Source organism: Humulus lupulus, chromosome 7, assembly GCF_963169125.1.
Source record: "Humulus lupulus chromosome 7, drHumLupu1.1, whole genome shotgun sequence".
Taxonomy (NCBI): domain Eukaryota; kingdom Viridiplantae; phylum Streptophyta; class Magnoliopsida; order Rosales; family Cannabaceae; genus Humulus; species Humulus lupulus.
The window spans coordinates 86,592,287-86,599,638 of NC_084799.1; positions in this window are offsets into that span (position 1 = coordinate 86,592,287).

The window sequence follows — 7,352 nt, forward strand, 5'->3', positions numbered from 1 at the left end:
TCGCAGTATGGGGTATAGACTTGATTCGATCCTTGCCAACAGGGAAGGGTGGAGTAAAATATGCAGTCGTAGCAGTTTACTACTTCACCAAATGGGCCGAAGCTGAGCCGCTCGCTACCATTACGACCAAGAAAGTTCTTGACTTTGTCATCAAGAACATTGTTTGTCGATATGGTTTGCCTCAAAAAATTGTCTCAGACAACGGCACCCAGTTTGATAGCGACTTATTCACAGACTTCTGCAAAAGGCATGGAATCGTCAAAAGCTTTTCTTCAGTCGCACACCCACAAGAAAATGGGCAAGTCGAAGCAGTGAACAAAACACTTAAAGATACCCTGAAGAAAAGACTTGAAGACGCTAAAGGAGCATGGCCAGAACAGCTGCCTGAAGTACTCTGGTCGTATAGAACTTCTCATCGAACAGTGACAGGTCAGACCCCGTTCTCCTTAGCGTACGAGTATGAAGCTATGTTGCCCGTCGAGTTAGATCCGCCCTCACATCGACGAACTACATACGACCAGGACCAGAATAGCCAACTGATGATGGAGTCCCTAGACTCACTTGAAGAGAAACGGGAAAAAGCCCAACTCCGAGTAGCTGTGTACCAGCAAAAAATCGCCTGGTATTTTAACTCAAAGGTGAAAGAAAGAAAACTCAACTTTGGAGACCTAGTACTTCGACGAGTTTTCTTAATTACCAGCGACCCAACTGCTGGAGTACTCGGACCAAACTGGGAAGGACCTTACCAAATTGAAGAAGTCCTTCATCCAGGCACATACAAACTTGCACGCTTAAATGGAGATCTCGTTCCTCGCTATTGGAATGGAGAACACCTACGCAAGTATTATCAATAAACAGTCCTTCTTAAAGGACTGGCTTGTATTAAATTTTTACTTTCTACAAGTTTTGAAAAAGGGTTAGTCATGTTATATGGCTAATTGCTTATAAGTGTAAGATCTTTTTAAGATCACTCGTAAAGACATGTTTAGTCCATTTTTAATACGAGAATTATAAGGGACTGTGCGCAGCTAGTCATTCTTGCCAACCTTTGTAAATTTTATTTACAAGTATTTGTTCACTACGTGTGTTGTTTTGCTGTATTCTATATTTTACAAGTTATTCCGAGCAGCAATGTTCGAATAGGTCGTGGTCAAGGCAAGTGACCAAGGACCTAAAGCTCCTCAGTCACTTGGGGGGCATATAAGGTACATCGATAGCAAAGAATACCAAGAGGTATGTAAACACATGAACAAAATGAGTGAAAGCATGCTACGGTACTTAGAGTATTTTTCAAAATTTATATTTTGTTAAATCAAGCCAAAGTACTATGCTAAGTTCGGTCATGCGAACAGATGTTATAATAGACAGAAATATTATAATATCAAAAGGCATTCTTTTACACCGCGAGCAGTACTGCTTGGATGTAATTGTTTAAAGTAAAAGGAAAGTTTGCTGCCCATGCAGTAAAATTAAAAATAAAAATTCAGTCTTTACATCACGACCCGTAGGTCGTGTAATTAAAGAAAATAAAAAGAACAAAAAACTTTAAGGAGCCTGAGGGGCAGGAGGACCTGTTGGAGCAGTTTGGTCAGCTGCATCTCCTCCAGCTTCTCCTCCCTCCAAATTGGCGGGTGGCTGGATGCTTGGGGAAGCAGGGACCCTAGATCTTTCTTCTTCAGCAGCTAACCGAGCAGCACAGCGCGCTAGCTCGGCCTTCCTAGCCTCTGCTGGAAGGTAACTAAAATCGACACCTTGGTTGTGTTTCCAAAAGTCGTAGAAACACCGAAGTGTTGCGTTCGTGTACCTCTCCAGATCCTTGGCATTGGTAAGCTTAACCTGTTCCACTTGGCTCTCAAGAACAACTATGGTCTTGTCCTTAGCAAGGTGCTCCTCCTTAAGTCTCTTGACTTCATGATATTGGATTCGGCTAGACTCCTGGAAGTCGTCCCTCTGCTTCTTCAAAGTTGCCTGAGAAGCTTCATTCTCTGCCAGCTTTGCCACCAAAGCATCCTTCTGCTGGGTGACCACCTCCAACTCCCCATCATGCCTGGCTTCTGTAGCCTGAAGCTCCTCGATGGCTTTCGCCTTAAACTCCTCGATGGCCTTTGTCCGAGCCTGCTTGGTGCTAGCACTAGCGCAAGTACGAGCAGCAGTTATAGTCAGCATTGCCCGCAGTCAAGGAATAAAAGTTAGGCTATATTACAAGAAGGAAAGATAAAGGCCAAGAGAAAGAATACTTACACTGGCCACTTCGTTGAGAGCCCTGTTAAGGATCTGATCGACCCCCATGCTCTCAGCTTCAGCCATTGCCTCCCTGCAACGGTCATGCTTCAGGATATGAGCAAGGCAATCTTTAGCTGATCGCAGGGAGCTATTCGAGAGTTTGGTCTCAGGAAGTTCTGCTTGCGAGGCCTGTTCCCTTCGGGCCGCAGGAGGGGGGTTGGCAGCAGGGGCAGTCTCCTTTTCAGCAGGAGTAGGAGGTTGGGCAGAAGGTTGGCCAGTAGGTCCATCCTTGGAAGGATCAGCTGTTCGACCCTTCTTGGCCGGGGGTGCTTGGCTTGATTTGCCATCATGCCTCCTAGCTGATTTCTGTCGAACCAGGGGGACCTCCTCTTCCTCTTGGGTCTGGTACAGATCGAAAACGTTGGGGGAAGCCATCTCTGCAGATAAAGAAAAACACACAGGCAGTAAGACAAAGGCAGATAAAAAAATCAAGGCAAATCAGAAAAGAGGTCACAAAGTTTAATACCCGAGCTATAACTACGGGTCGCTATACTACTGACTCTATTAGTCATACACTCACTATCTGGCACGAAGAAGTCTGGCCCTAGATTTGGAGTATACATAAAATTGTCGTCCTCGTCAAACAAGTGATAGGGAATTGGCAAGCTATTTAAAAGAAAACTAACAGTACCGTTTTCGTCTGAAGACTCTTCCAAGTATATGGCGGGCTCTGTTGCCTTTTGTTTCCCCTTTCCTTGGGGTGCAGAAGGCCTCTCTGCTGAAGGAACGCCAGTGGGTTCCCTGATCGTAACCCCCGTTGGCCTCCTCCGGGGAGGAGACGCCGGAGGTTGCTGCTCGGGAAGCCCCTCGGCAGTGGCGTCTGCCACCACAGGTCCTCTTCTTTCATGGCGAGGAGCCAGGAGGCCAGATAACCTCATATTTTCATCAGTGACCAGGGAATTAACGTTGTTTTCAGTGTCTGCCATCCTGGCCAGTGCGTTGGACCTCAACACCATGTCTGGTGTTGGGTTCGGACGTAACCATGGTCCTGAAAGGCACAATATACTTTAGAGAAGTGCAGAAGAGTTTGCTAAGGAAAAGTAGCGACCAGTGAAAGTAGCATTTACCTCCTCGAGCGAAGGCCAGGTTGTTCGTAGTCTTGTCTGGCATGAGGAAATACTCTCGATTGTACTGCCCCACGTTGGAAATGTGGGTAGTGTCACTCAGGAACATTCGATTTGTTTCCTGGTGACAAAGATGAAAAAAGCCTGTCCCGTATTTTTGAGGGTTGGACTTAAGGTCAAAGAGGAAGTTGACCTCATGGGGAGTGGGTTCTGGCCATTTTTTGAGTTTATAAAGGATATAGAGTGCGGCCAACATTCTATATCTGTTTGGGGAAATTTGAAAGGGGGCAACACCAAAGTAGTTGGCCACTCCCTAGTAGAATGGATGTAGAGGGAGGATAGCCCCCGCCTCTATGTGATATCTGGACCAAGCGCTATAGATGCCCCCAGGCAGGTTAGATCTTTGGTCAGCAGCAGGGATTGTGAGATTAACCCTTGTAAGAGGGTACTTCCTACGATAATTGGCGAGCATCCGGGGAGTCACCTGGCTGGTAGGAGAGAGATACCACTCGACATCAGGAAGGTTTTGATGCCGAGGGCAAGCCCTGACTTGAATACGAGGGGGCAGAATTTTCTCGACCACTAGTCGAGGGAACCCTAGTCTGCGAATCAGGCTGGGCAGGTGAATTTGGATTGTTTTCAGGGTTTGGTTTTTTCTTGCTTGGAGATTTAGAACGGGCCATTTGAGGTGGTGATGGTTGAGGTCTAGAAGAAGTTCTTGAAAACGGAATCTCACTAACGCGCTGGGCCGGCTATTCTTCGCCTTCGAGCAGTTGTGCAAGGAGATCGTCGTTGATTGGCCGCTCACCTCCCCACAAATCTGGCATTAAAATCTGCGAACAGAAGAATGGGGAGGTGAGGATGAAGAATTTTGAAATTTTTTTAGAATAACGCTGGTCGAGTATACAAGTTAAGCTTTTATACTACATCATTCTAACAAAAAACTAACTTTTTCACACGAACAATTTGAAAAACATATCAAAAAGTGAAAGCAAAAAGTTTTTCGGAAAAGCTTTTTCAATTCATTTTAGGGCGGGAAAAACTTGGTTTTTCAACTGGCATAATAATCAAATGTTCACTTCGGTTTTACATCCTAAAGTCGTGATCTCAACTATCAAACTAACTCGTAACTCCTTAATGGCGGAGAAATATCATCCTATACAGTATCACCCATTAAACCCCCTACTGTCATGCATCTCAACCCAGAAAAAAATAAACTCAACAGTCAATCCACAGAAGCATGCACGGCAAAAATATAGAGCATAAAAGTTCTGAGACTTACCAGAAAAAAGATCGTGGAGATTTGAGAAAGTTTTCGAGCGTCGGAGAACTCGCGGACTGAATCTTGAAACGCTGGAAGACGGTATCCAGAAGAAAATGGAAGCTCTGATTTTAGGGTTTCTTGAGAAAGTAATAGCTTGCGTAAAAAGGAAAAGAAGACTTTGAAGAGACTATATATATATTTTTGTCTGTGGCATAAAAGGAGAGTAATCATCAGTTTCCTCTTTTTCAAAGCATGGGGAAGGGTGATAGCCGTCGAAAGGTTTCTTGGGAACCGAAAAGCCGTGATTAGACAAGGGTAGGTTACTTTTCCCAAGGTTGCACGAATTACTCTGACAGCTCTGGTGGGGTAGTCCAAGGGTCATTTCCTTAAAAGTTTATTTATTGTTCGTAATAAATAAACTTGGGGGGAAAATGTTATCCAAAAAACAGGCACGGATGACGTGGAAAGTGATTTCTAACACGTGGCTGACACCTGGCAAAATTCTGTTCGACTATCGATCAGTGAGATATTGCATGCATAACGGTTGAGTTTTTCCTACGACCAGCCTAGTCGTACACTCCGCATATTTCAAGATAATTTTATAAAGATCTTAGTCAATCCCGAGATTGTCTCCAATAATTCCTGATGATCCGATTAATTAGGAAAGAATATCTGTAACTAATTCATGTAATCTTCCTTGAGCCTATAAATAATGAGAGGATAGCTCAAGGAAGGGACTTTTTTTGGCTTTCTAATTACTGGAGATTAGAGATTTACGAGTGAGCTAGAGCTATCACATTCGATATATTGTTTTGTTCTTCAGAGGTTGGTGAAACTCATTGAACCCTAGTTCTTTAATCACTCCTTTGAAATATTATATCAATAACAGCTCAAGTGGACGTAGGTTATTACCAGATTCTGAGGCCGAACCACTATAATTTCTTGTGTGCTTTACTGTTCTTGTCATTATCTTCATTTCAACATATTTATCCACATCAAGCATTTTTTATTCCGTGTCAGTTGACCAAAATCAGGGTCAACAGATTTAAATAGATAATTAAATAAAAATATCTAATCAATTTTAATTTGAATTATATTTTAATTAAATAAAGATTATTTGATTAGATTAAATATCTTTATAAATTTGATATACGTGATATTCAGAAGAATGATAGATTATCAAACTCTCTCTCTCTCTCTAAAGCGATATTTTTCTCTAAACTTGAAAAACTATTATAAATCATCTCTCTGTCAAAACTCTCTTGATCTCATGTGTTGAGTACATTTAGGGAGTCACATAAATCAACATTTCGAATCCTACGTGCCCACACACGTCCTTGTGTGTTTGAGGATTGGTCTGGAAGATCAGGGTGTGAGATCTCAGAACACTAGATAGGAATATCGTTGATTTATACAAAAAAGACTCAAGGACATGATAGGCTAAAAGAGGTAATCCCTGATCTATTTGTATGTGATTTAATATTTATATATGTATATGATCCTGACTGGTATTAATATTTATTAAAATGGGTCCATATATTCTGTTGCTTACCTTTGATTTGATCATTTAATACCAAGAAAAAGGAGCAATTGGAGCTCCATTATACAGAACTGGTGGATCAACACTTCGGGGAGCTGGAGGCGGAACATCCCTTGTTACCACAGTCTCCTTCTAAGCCCGTTGATGAGAGAAAGGTAACTCCTTAGCCTTGGTCTGAGCTCCTGTGGAGGCCCTGGTCCCGGGTGCGACCTTCTTCAAGAATCTCTGCCTCTTGACTACTGGATCAAAGCTGGCCAATGCAATAGTCAACTTGCTCATGTCGTCTTCTGCAAAATAATCAAATGGGAGTTAGACAAACTTCAAGTAAACTTATAAAACAACAAGTAAAGAATAAAAACCTTACCTCTGAACTAGAGGAGGAGACTACAATAATTAGTTCAAGATTTGGACCGGGCTAGCTATGTGAGGATTATGTAATTCTTGGACAATAGGAGGTGGAGGAGACTCTAAAAAAACTATGTCAGGCACCGTTTCAAACTTGAGCTTATCGTCTAAGCTTAGATCATACTTCGGTTTCCTTGAGATGGTAGAAAAGTGGCCAAGGTCCAAATGGATCCCCGGTCAGATGTTACTACCATACTGCTCGAATATAGTACTCCTAATATGTAAAGTATATTCTACAACTATGGTCATCTTGGGGAGACTAATATCATGATGGGTGACAAGGAGATCGACACATTGTTGAATGGTAACGTCTCTAGTTGGGTCATTAGGGTGTCTAGTCACAACCTTTCTTCGATCATGGCGAGCTAACATATAGCTAGCAACAACTTTGTTAATATCATTATTGTTGTTACCTTGGCCAGAGGTGCCGGCTCCTGCCCCTGGCTCAGTCCGACCAGGGTCACTACTTACACCGCCCTGTGAAGGGCGTATGTGGACCAATGGTGCCACTTCCTCTTCTTCCTTGACCCTTTCTATAACAGCCAGTGCCCTCTTCCTGGGAGGACACTGAGATCGGAGTGCCAAATATTGGCCTTCCTTAATTAGCATGCATGCCAACATGTTGGCATCAGTTATTACTGCTCGTGAACCTTTTTCTTTGGAAGGATCGGAAGCGAGTGTCTGGTATTGGTCCTTACAGACAATGGAGGCCTCGAACCTGATGTAAATAGCTGCATAAATAAGTAATGTGATTATAATAAGTAAATATTGTAAAGTATACATATATCTATAAAAA